The sequence below is a fragment of the Salmo trutta genome, chromosome 23, assembly GCF_901001165.1.
Source record: "Salmo trutta chromosome 23, fSalTru1.1, whole genome shotgun sequence".
Taxonomy (NCBI): domain Eukaryota; kingdom Metazoa; phylum Chordata; class Actinopteri; order Salmoniformes; family Salmonidae; genus Salmo; species Salmo trutta.
In genome coordinates this window covers 7,217,599-7,230,793 of record NC_042979.1, presented here as the reverse complement: position 1 = coordinate 7,230,793, position 13,195 = coordinate 7,217,599, and positions in this window count along the sequence as shown.

Sequence of the window (13,195 nt, the reverse complement as noted above, 5' to 3'; positions counted from 1 at the left end):
TTATCAAAACGTCACGCCAGGGTAAACCTACATGAACCGTATACCTTATTTGAAGTGTTTCTAAATTCCTCTATGGGACAAATTAATGGTGGAAAAACTATTGGAACCATTTCCATGTTTGACCGCTAGGTTGTATGGGTATTATGACTCATACTGCTGTACCCCATACAGGTCAGCTGCAAACTAGCGATCTAGCTACCAACCAACAGATGTAGGATCATAATTTGATCACTCTTTTGTTGCTGAGAATTTTCTTGTACAGAATTAAAAGCAAACTTTTTGCATATTTGACGTAAAAAAAGGCGCCTAAAGTTTGTAATTTCCATTCTTTGACATTGTTTGCCGCTAACATCATGAATAAATCATCACACACATTTTCAGAACATGATAACAACCCTTCTACATTAAAGTTAGTGACATATTAGACAACTGCAACCTGTGAAATGTTACGATCTTGTGGCTAGCAAGTAGCAACTAACATTAGCTTGCATTGCTCAGCCCACAGAAAGACAGCCAGCGAATACATTTTCCTTGCTTGCTATCTACTCGAAATCGGCCAGCTAATCAAATGTATGTTTTAGTTATGAATTAACTAGTTAGCTAATTATAGACCAAACATTTCCTTATGGTGGTGGGGTGGTGGGAGTGGGAACTGAAAATAAATGTAGTCCTGCTTTGTGGCATTTCGCAAAGGCTCTATGTGATACTGATCGCACTATAAAAAAATTGTGCGTGTAGAAATGGTTGTCCTTGTTCGATGCGGCACTGTGTTCCTATCAGTGGATTCATTGCTAATTAAACAAGCTGACACATTTTTTATGGTCTATGAAAAACTACAACTCATTTGGGGGGGGTGCGTCGTGCTCTGGCACCGTCAGGCACTAACAACCCAATCCTTTGGGCAAAACTGAAAGAACTGACCAGAACACAATGGCTTCAAGTGATTCCTCTCATCAACACGAATTCTAAGATGAAGGATTTTTTTTACTACATGGTGACATTCAACCATACATGTTTCAACCGGAATATAGCGAAGAGGATTCGAAACAGTTGGATTTAGCTAGAAGCTCAGTCACAGACGATGCCAGCACCAAGAGGGCAAATGACAAATACGGTGGCTAGCGAAGTAAGTTCATTTTCCTGCAAGCCACCTAGCTAGCTAACTTTACTTTATATTTTTCTGTTTCCTAACTTAGATAGCTAGGTAGGTAGCTAAGTTAGCTAAACAACTACAGGTAGCCATATCTATCGATTGTAAAACCTCTACTCTTTTTAGTCATAGATACGGCTAACATTAACTCACTCACTTTTGTACATCGCTCTGGTCCGTACAATTGACCTTATTTTAGCGCCCAAAAAACGTAATACTTCCAGATCAACTGTAATATCAATACCACCATAAAGCACAATTTCTCCCCTTTCCAACAAAATCAATGACGAGACCTCCATCTCTGCATGATTCAAGAAGGCAATGAGCTCCGTCTGGTCTTTTTAAAAATGGCGGGTGGGGAAGCTAACCTATTGCGTGATAGTGAGAAGGAGAGATGTCGTGTGGGGGAAACGTCTTTTTTCACTCGATCTGTCCAATTTATCAGCTTATCGCCTCTAAAATGTAAATAAAACACTATAAGGAGTTTATATAATGTGTCATTACATACCTATTTAAAGGTTTGTGTCGATTTTGAATCGGGTTTTTAGGGCGGTACTAAAGTGATCTTCAGAAGTAAACAGCGGCTTTTGAGAGTCATGATAGTTTGCAGTGATGACGCAAAAAATGACTAGGTATCCCCCCTTACCCTGTCCCTTTCTTGTTTTTAAACGGTGAGAGAAGTGCTGCACCTGGTGGAGAATGGCTGTAAGACAGAATTAGTTGCTTGATGCATGCTGTACGTTACGCCATGACACATCACGATGTAACATACAGCGTAGGAGGGGTCCGTTTTTTTCTACTTTTCTCCAATACTATAGAGCCATTACCATGTCAATCAACGCTTGAATAGAAACGTAGGTCACACCCCAGATTTTGATGTCAACACAGTCGCTACAGTCCCATTAGTTTTCTTTGCAGCCTCGTTTGAATGTCACGGTTGTGCACATTTGTACTGAATGGGGTTAGCGTATGTTACTAAACAACAAGCTATAACGTTACAACCAGCCACCTAAAGCTGGGTTTAGCAGCAAATGTTAGCAAAGGTTAGCACACAACTGGAGTTGGCTAGCTTTGGTACTCCCAGTAATCGATACAAAAATGTTTTGGTTAAATCACATAATCTGGTGTAACAATCTGTAGCTACAGTTCTCTGACACACTGAACTAACTGTACTACACTGTTCATACTGTATTTGTTTGTGTTACTTTTACCATCACATTCTTGTTGAATACCCAGTTCTCTTTTTGAGTTAGCATGAAATATTGTACATTCCCCTGTATTTTACATTATTTTGATGTACAGTGAGTGTCTAACATCTGTTTGATGCTACAGGGCCCTATACAGCAAAGATAAATATATTTGGTGACTCCATAAAGCCAGATACATTTTGAGGATTGAGGATTAAAAGATCCATATTTATTTTATAGCACTTTATCCGGCTTCGGTACACTGACATTATTGTTGGGCATGGTAAGCTGTGGAAGCAGAGTGCTGGTGGCGAATGGTCTTGTCCCATCTGCGGTTTACGGACAGCTGGATAAGACTGTTGGAAGTGGTGTACGGCTCGTAGTTCTTAACCACAAACTGTTTGGACCTCTTGCAGAGGATTTGCTGATACTGCATGTCTCCTGAAAATACATGATTGTGGTGTTACCATTTTACACTTTTTGTGGTAGGTCAACATGCCTTTGTTCGTAAATGTGTCAAACAATTGGGACCTAAGTGTTTAGAAACAGATTAGTGGATTGTTTATGGACAGTAAAGGACATTGGGAGCTGCTTTTGAGAGGAAAGAAGCAGTCAACAAAGTGAATGGGCTGGGGGGCTGCAGAAGGTGTGAAAAGTCTTAGGAGGGCAGTTCTTACACAGTATGTTATGTTGTGTTTAGGAGATTGAGGAGAAATGGCACTACTCAATCATTCTCATACACAACAATACATTTACTGTCTCTAAGCACAACCAAAAACCCCTTCCTCATCTGTAAACATCCCCCAGACCATTGACTTTGACAGATCATTCTTGTCAATAGTAGCAGGGGATTTTTGTAGACGTGTCTTTTCATTGTGTTTTGAGAATCTGCAGAGAGAAGAATGAGGTGGTTGTTTCATTACTGTTGTCTTCACTTTATACCTTTCAGTGTCCCTTGCTCATTTTTGTCCCATAATCTTGTTGTGCTCCATAACCACACCGTGTTTCCCCTTCCTCATGCTCGTGTACTCCAAAATGCTGCCGCTTTGGGGGATTTTTCAGCAAGGCCTGTGGAAGGACTTCAGATAACCAGAGTTTTACAAAGAGGAAAGGGTAGACTAATTTGACTAAATGGTCTGGAAGATACTCTGTGGTCCTCAGGCTACATCTAACCCCCTGTAACCCCATAACACAAACACAAACCCAAACCCATATAGAGGTCCTGGATGGCAGAAAGCTTGGCCCCTGTGATGTACTGGGCTGTACGCACTACCCACTAGTGCCTTGCGGTCGGTGGCCGAGCAGTTGCCACAGCAGGCACTGATGCAACCCGTCAGGATACTCTTGATGGTGCAGCTGTAGAAGCTTTTGAGGATCTGAGGACCCATGCCAAAGCTTTTCAGTCTCCTGAGGGGGAATAAGTTTTGTCGTGCCCTCTTCATGACTATCTTGGTGTGCTTGGACCATGTTAGTTTGTTGGTGATGTAGATGCCAAGGAACTTGAAGCTCTCAACATGCTCCACTACAGCCCTGTTGATGAGAATAGGGGCGTGCTCGGTAAGTACTTTACACCACTGCTTACTGTAAATTGAGCTATCTCAGCTTGTAAATATTTTTGCCAACGTACCTTCACCTTGTGCAGAGATTGGGGTTAGAAACACATGCTAGTGGAATCACATGCTAGTGGAATCAGATTATGTAACACCTACAACAAAACACACAAGAATAGACAATTTAACCTTTGACGTGTACTAATACACGGGTGTGATCATGTATGTTTTTTCGGGTCAACCAAAGGTAAGAAGAGTAGTCAAGATGAGTTTGGTCTGTTTGCAGTATGCATGTTGAAGGGGGTGTGTCGTCTACCATCATTCACTTTCCTTCATTCACTTCCGGAAGTTTACTCGAAAGATGAGTGAACCATCCCTCACCTCATTTTGTTATAACATCTTTGGTCTGACAGATGTTTACGTGACACCTAGAATGCATTCTATGATGTAAACAAACATGGCGCCACACATAGCTAATAAATAGCTTAGCATTAGCGCATCATAATCAGTACAACCTTCCCAAAGATATTTTACACACATCATATGTGTCTGTTACAATCTATGCAAGAATCAGAATGCATGATTTGTCACTCGTACTTGAAAACATGTGAATAAAACAGTAAATACATTATGCTCTGAACATACATACGGTGTTCTACAGTAGAAACGACAACATGATATACAGAAAATAAGGCACTTACTTTGATTGGAATGCACACGTCCAAAGTTATTATTTGTAAGGAAAACAACAATGAAGGCAATGTGAGAGCCAGACAGAAAATGTGCCAGGTGGAAAAGGGTTTGTGCTAGACTGTGCAAATGTCTGCATACATGATCTGGGGAAACACTGGTCAGGTGCGTGGGCTCTCATTGAAAAGAGAAGTTTGTCATAAATTGTCCGCAACAGTGAAATGGGCTACTTTTATGTCAAATAATGACGAGGCGGGACAGACCTCAATTCAAACTGTTAGCCTGTTGAGGATCTTATCCCGATCTTATCCCGGTATTGGGATTCATTGTCATGTGACCATGGCGGGGAATTCAAAACTGCAAGAGTAATCATTTCAAAAAATCAAATAATCAACTATTTTCCTCCATTTGAAAGATATATCTCCTAAATCTAACCACGCTGTCCGATTTTCAGAGGCATTACGGAGAATGCATAAAGTTAGGTTATGTGAGGAGAGTACATTGACAATAGCTGCGTGTAATGTTTAGCCAATTCAAAGAAGGGCATCAACAGACAGAAAACTAGCTAGAATTATGCACTTACCTTTGACAATCTGCATCAGATGACACTCATAGGACATTATGTTATACAATACATGCATTTTTAGTTCCATCAAGTTCATATTTATATCCAAAAACAGCATTTACAGTCGCGGTGAAATTCAGAATTTTTTTCGGCTCGAATGCACCCAGTGAATCCAGCATTACAAATCACGGAATTACTATTCGAAAACCTTGGTAAATTATAATATTGTCATTCAAAGAATAATATATTATCATCTCGTAATTGCTACCGAATGGCCAGATCTCAAAATAACTTTACTGGGAAATCACATTTTGCATAAACTGGGTACTATGCTAACAACAATAAGCTATATGCTAAGCTAAGCTAAGCTATACCGTTAGCATTAGCATCATCTAATATCGATAATAACATTCTAAATATCCCCTTACCTTTGATTATCTCCATCAGAAGGCGCTGCCAGAGATCCCAGGTCCAGAACAAATGTGGTTTCTTTTGACAAAGTTCATAATTTATGTCCAAATAGTTAGCGTTCAGTAGGCTCCCACAAAATGAGGTGGGCAGTGTAAAGTCACGTCGAAAAGCTAAAGAAAACCTAGTAATAATCTATTTACGTTTGTTTAAACATGTCAAACGTTGTTTAGCACTAATCTTTTGTTCCATTTTTAACGTGAAACATCAGTAAACATCAGTAATATTTTCACACAACCTATCAAGTGTCTAGAATAAACGATAATGACAAAGGCACTCTTCTCAGATTCATGCGCAGGCGCAAAAAATGAAGTGATGACGTGTCAACTTGTAAGCTTTCTAATTCGGTCTGTATTCATGACAGATGCTTCCAACAACTTTCTAAAGATCGTTGACATCTAGTGGAAGCAGTAGGAGTTGCGAACTGAATCCTTTCTCACTGTGGTATCTTTAAAACAATGACACTAAATAGTACAGTCACAAAATTCTCTTTTTTTTAAATCTATTTTTCACAGGTTTTTGCCTGCAATATGAGTTTTGTTATACTTACAGACACCATTCAAACTGTTTTAGAAAATTCAGAGTGTTTTCTATCCGAATGTGTTAATAATATGCAAATCCTAGCTTCTGAGTTGGTGTAGGAGGCAGTTAAAAATGGGCACATATTTCTTTCAAAATTCTCAATACTGCCCCCGTGGCCCGTAGAGGTTAGAAAATAAAACTTGTTAAAAATTCATTTCAAATTGACAAGTTTAAATATAGCCTATAGATAATTAGCAAGCAGTGTGTGTCTTGGTTTGAGGACAGTGTGGGTTAACTGTCCTGTTGGTGGGGCGACCGTCAGAGATATTTGGAACTAATTGTATCAATCTCTGTTAGACGGGCTAGCTTAGCACACCTAATATAGACATTTCAATATTGTCAGCTTGCTGTTAGCTAGTTAGCGTCACAAATTTGGCAGAAAGATTGCTAGCCAGCTGAGAACCAACTAACCAACCATAGACAATTTATACACATTTATCATAACTATCAACACACCGAGAGTGAGTTAGGTATATCGACAATTCTATTTTTAGTAACAAAGTGTTTTCCAGACAAGTGTGGAATAAATGGCTACCAGATTGAGTTACTCTTATTTGCTCACGTTAGCTAGCTTACGTTATCGAACATTAGTCAAAGATAGAACGAACAGACAAATATGTTTACTCTGCTGAAAGTATAGCTACCATTCTAGCAGTGATTACCATGGCATAGGCTAAACTGATTGACAGTGTGTATCCAAAAGATAGCTAGCTATATGATTTAGCTGACGGCTTTCAGAGTTCAATACAGAACTGCAATGTTAGCTAACATAGCTAATTTACATAGCGAGAAAACAATGGTATTGCATCACTTCTCAGCTGTCATCTAAATTGATTACACATCTGTTCAGTCTAAAAATCCCACTGGTAATATTTGGTCACCGTAAGCATAATTTTTGATAGCCACAAACCACTGGCAGCATCTGGGTAAATCTCTGGTAGGTAGAACGGTGAAAGATAACTCATTTTTGCGCTTGTTTGTAATTAGCACAGCCAGACAAAACACCACACGAGCATGAAGATAAACATTAGGGAAAAACTTTGCCTAGAGAAGTTCTGAGATTACTGTGTGTTGGTCGTTCAAAGTTAACAACCCCATGAACCAAGTTTGTAGGCACGCCCCAACTACCTAGCGGGTGGTATCTGCATTCGCAACGAATGCTGGACTTTGGTTCACTATGAGCAGACAAAGACACAGGAAGTAGAAACTTTACAATTCTACCAGTGAAATTAAAATGTCCACGTTCTAGCTTATGGTTTGGGTAATGTTGATGTTTATGACAAAAACGTGATGTTGTTAATATAGTAATGACTATATGCCGTGGCAGAGACAGGGAGAAATTTCCCTTTAATAGATCATAGTCGGCCCAAAAAGATCAGACTACAGCAAACATGACCAACAAAACCAAACTAAATATGAACCATCTCTCATCAAGTCAACTTAAATTGTATATCTAATGCAACATTTACAAATGTAAAGATAAAGTAACAGAGAGCATGCACAACATTTACTTTATTTTACAGGATGATATGAAGCATGAAGCAAACATGGAATGACTGTGAAATGTGAAGGTGTTGAATCTTGAAGATGTCTAGTGAAGGTGTCTTTCATCCCTCTCGGTACCATGGTTCAGTGGAACAATTCTTGTTCAGCCTCATAGTAGCATGATTCTGGTTCTGATTCTGGATAGCTGAACTCCTGTATATAGTGAAATGACATTTAGATGTCTATGGGACAGTTTTCCAACCATAACGTTGTAAAACACTCAGTGACTATGAATTTTTATAACTTGACCCTAGGGAGGATGGATTACCGCAACCTTGTACTTGGTCATAAAAATTTGAGACATACATAGACACAGAGACAAAAAACTGCAATTGGACAATATAACAAATAGGGCTGAGTTTGCTTTATGCAGGGTGCATTGTTTAATATGACTTTGCACAGTATATGTCATCACTATGTAGGTGTAGGTTCATTTCAGACAATAATTTGGAATGAAAAAGTCTAGGCAGCCTAGCCCAGCCAGTGCATTTGTAGCACATCTTGTATGTCAGTGGCGGATGGCTGGCTTGTCTCTGAGCTTTTCTGTTGTCTATTGTCATCCACAACACCCTCTTGCAGGTACTACATTCTTCACCTTCTCTGCGTCCTACAACAAGAGAAGTGGAGAGAAGGGGGGGGTGTTAAAATGTACAAGCTGTGTTGGGGTCATGATGCCTGTGGTGAAGGGCAAGTGGGCAGGCATTGCCACAGACACCTACAAGGGCTTTGTTAAGTTAAACCACCTCTGCCACTACTTCTTGCAGTAATTGATTAACACCTTGTTTCCATAAACCATGCCATAGACATTCCCTTCCTAAACCAGACTATATAGTCTTGACTCTCTCGCTCAATTCAATTCAATGGGCTTTATTGGCATGGGAAACATATGTTGACATTGCCAAAGCGGTGAAATGGATAAACAAAAATGAAATAAACAAAAAAAGGGAACAGTAAATATTACACCCACAGAAGTTCAAAATAAAAGAGACATTTCAAATTGTGTTATGTCTATATATAGTGTTGTAACGATGTGCAAATAGTTAAAGTACAAAAGGGAAAATAAATAAAAATATAAACTCAGCAAAAATAGAAATGTCCCTTTTTCAGGACCCTGTCTTTCAAAGATAATTAGTAAAAATCCAAATAACTTCACAGATCTTCATTGTAAAGGGTTTAAACACTGTTTCCCATGCTTGTTCAATGAACCATAAACAATTAATGAACATGCACCTGTATAACGGTCGTTAAGACACTAACAGCTTACAGACGGTAGGCAATTAAGGTCACAGTTATGAAAACTTAGGACACTAAAGAGTCCTTTCTACTGACTCTGAAAGACACCAAAAGAAAGATGCCCAGGGTCCCTGCTCATCTGCGTGAACGTGCCTTAGGCATACTGCAAGGAGGCATCAGGACTGCAGATGTGGCCAGGGCAATAAATTGCAATGGCCATACTGTGAGACGCCTAAGACAGCACTACAGGGAGACAGGACGGACAGCTGATCGTCCTTGCAGTGGCAGACCACGTGTAACAACACCTGCACAGGATCGGTACATCCGAGCTTCACACCTGCGGGACAGGTAAAGGATGGCAACAACAACTGCCCGAGTTACACCAGGAACGCACAATCCCTCCATCAGTGCTCAGACTGTCCGCAATAGGCTGAGAGAGGCTGGACTGAGGGCTTGTAGGCCTGTTGTAAGGCAGGTCCTCACTAGACATCACCGGCAACAACGTTGCCTATGGGCACAAACCACCGTCGCTGGACCAGACAGGACTGGCAAAAAGTACTCTTCGCGGTTTTGTCTCCCCAGGGGTGATGCAAATATACTTAATGCCCCTGGTGGCCTCACCAGATACTGACTGTAACTTTTGATTTTGACGCCCCCTTTGTTCAGGGACACATTATTCCATTTCTGTTAGTCACATGTCTGTGGAACTTGTTCAGTGTATGTCTCAGTTGTTGAATCTTATGTTCATACAAATATGTACACATGTTAAGTTTGCTGAAAATGAACGCAGTTGACAGTGAGAGGACGTTTCTTTTTTTGCTGAGTTTATATGGGTTGTATTTCCAATGGTGTTTTTTCTTCACTGGTTGCCCTTTTCTTGTGGCAGCAGGTTACAAATCTTGCTGCTGTGATTGCACACTGTGGTATTTCACCCAATAGATATGGGAGTTATAAAAATTGGATATGTTTTCGAATTCTTTGTGGGTCTGTGTAATCTGAGGGAAATATGCGTCTCTAATATGGTCATACAATTGACAGGAGGTTAGGAAGTGCAGCTCAGTTTCCACCTCATTTTGTGGGCAATGTGCACATAGCCTGCCTTCTCTTAAGAGCCAGGTCTGCCTACTGTGACCTTTCTCAATAGCAAGGCTGTGCTCAATGAGCATGTACAGTTGAAGTCAGAAGTTTACATACACTTAGGTTGGAGTCATTAAAACTAGTTTTTCAACCACTCCACAAATTTCTTGTTAACAAACTAGAGTTTTAGCAAGTCAGTTAGGACATCTTCTTTGTGCATGACACAAGTAATTTTTCCAACAATTGTTTCCAGACAGATTATTTCACTTATAATTCACGGTATCACAATTCCAGTGGGTCAGAAGTTTACATACACTAAGTTGACTGTGCCTTTAACCAGCTTGGAAAATTCCAGAAAATGATGTCATGGCTTTAGAAGCTTCTGATAGGCTAATTGACATAATTTGAGTCAATTGGAGATGTACCTGTGGATGTATTTCAAGGCCTACCTTCAAACGCAGTGCCTCTTTGCTTGACATCATGGGAAAATCAAAAGAAATCAGCTAAGTCCTCAGAAAAAAATTGTAGATATCCACAAGTCTGGTTCAATTTCCAAACGCCTGAAGGTACCATATTCATCTGTACAAACAATAGTACGCTATTATAAACACCATGGCACCACACAGCTGTTATACCGCTCAGGAAGGAGACGCGTTCTGTTTCCTAGAGATTAATGTACTTTGGTGAGAAAAGTGCAAATCAATCCCAGAACAACAGCAAAGGACCTTGTGAAGATCCTGGAGGAAACAGGTACAAAAGTATCTATATCCACAGTAAAACGAGTCCTATGTCAACATAACCTAAAATGCCGCTCAGCAAGGAAGAAGCCACTGCTCCAAAACTGCCATAAAAAAGACAGACTACGGTTTGCAACTGCACATGGGGACAAAGATTGTACTTTTTGGAGAACGGTCCTCTGGTCTGATGAAACAAAAATAGAACTGTTTGGCCATAATGACCATCATCATGTTTGGAGGAAAAAGGGGGAGGCTTGCAAGCCGAAGAACACCATCCCAACCGTGAAGCACGGGGGTGGCAGCATCATGTTGTGGGGGTGCTCTGCTGCAGGAGGTACTGGTGCACTTCACAAAATGGATGGCATCATGAGGAAGGAATATTATGTGGATATATTGAAGGAACATCTCAAGACATCAGTCAGGAAGTTATAGCTTGGTCGCAAATGGGTCTTCCAAATGGACGATGACGCCAAGCATACTTCCAAAGTTGTGGCAAAATGGCTTAAGGACAACAAAGTCAAGGTATTGGAGTGGCCATCATAAAGCCCTGACCTCAATCCCATAGAAAGTTTGTGGGCAGAACTGAAAAAGCATCTGCGAGCAAGGATGCCTACAAACCTGATTCAGTTACACCAGCTCTGTCAGGAGGAATGGGCCAAAATTCACCCAACTTATTGTGGGAAGCTTGTTGAAGGCTACCTGAAACGTTTGACCCAAATTAAACAATTTAAAGGCAATGCTACCAAATACTAATGGAGTGTATGTAAACTTCTGACCCACTGGGAATGTGATGAAATAAATAAAAGCTGAAATAAATCATTCTCTCTACTATTATTCTGACATTTCACATTCTTAAAATAAAGTGGTGATCCTAACTGACCTAAGACAGGGAATTGTTACGAGGAGTAAATGTCAGGAATTGTGAACAACTGAGTTTAAATGTATTTGGCTAATGTGTATGTAAACTTCTGACTTCAACTGTACATAGTCAAAGCTTTCCTTAATTTTGGGTCAGGCACAGTGGTCAGGTATTCTGCCACTGTGCACTCTCTCTTTAGGGCCAAATAGCATTCTAGTTTGCTCAGTTCTTTTGTTAATTCTTTCCAATGTGTCAAGTAATTCTCTTTTTGTTTTGTCATGATTTGGTTGGGTCTAATTGTGTTGCTGAGCTGGCGCTCTGTGGGGTCTGTTTGTTTTTGTGAACAGAGCCCCAGGACCAGTTGCTTAGGGGACTCTTTTCCAGGTTCATCTCTCTGTAGGTGATGGCTTTGTTATGGAAGGTTTAGGGATCGCTTCCTTTTAGGTGGTTGTGTAATTGTAAAGTCTCTTTTCTGGATTTTGATCATCAGGGGGTATCAGCCTAATTCTGCTCTGTATGCATTATTTGGTGTTTTACGTTGTACACAGAGGAAGTTTTTGCAGAATTCTGCATGCAGAATCTCAATTTGGTGTTTGTCCCATTTTGTGAATTATTGGTTGGTGAGCGGACCCCAGACCTCACAACCATAAAGGGCAATGGGTTCTATAACTGATTCAAGTATTTGTTGCCAGATACTAGTTGGTATGTCGAATTTTATGCTCCTTTGGATGGCAAAGCAGGCCCTTTTTGCCTTGTCTCTCAGATTGTTCACAGCTTTATGGAAGTTACATGTGGCGCTGATGTTTTGGCCAAGGTATTTATCATTTGTTTGTGTGCTCTAGGGCAACGGTGTCTAGATGGAATTTGTATTTGTGGTCCTGGCAACTGGACCTTTTTTGGACCATTTTTGTCTTACTGAGATTTACTGTCAGGGCCCAGGTCTGACATAATCTGTGCTGAAGATCTAGGTGCTGCTGTAGGCCCTCCTTAGTTGGGGACAGAAGCACCAGATCATCAGCAAACAGTAGACATTTGACTTCAGATTCTAGTAGGGTGAGGCCGGATGCTGCAGACTGTTCTAGTGCCCTTGCCAATTCGTTGATATATATGTTGAAGAGGGTGGGGCTCAAGATGCATCCCTGTCTCACCCCACAGCCCTGTGGAATGAAATGTTTGTGTGTTTTGCCAATATTAACCACACACTTGTTGTTTGTATACATGCATTTTATACTTTTTTATGTTTTTCCCCCCATCACCAATAGCCATCGATTTGTATTGCAGACCGTCATGCCAAATTGAGTCAAAGCTTTTTTGAAGTCAACAAAGCATGAGAAGACTGTCTTTGCTTTGGTTTGTCAATTAGGTTGAATACATGGTCTGTCGTACGGTAATTTGGTAAAAAGCCAATTTTACATTTGCTCAGTAAATTGTTTTCACTGAGGAAATGTACAAGTCTGCTGTTAATGATAATGCAGAGGATTTTCCAAGGTTGCTGTTGATGCATATCCCATGGTAGTTATTGGGGTAAAATTTGTCTCCACTTTTGTGGATT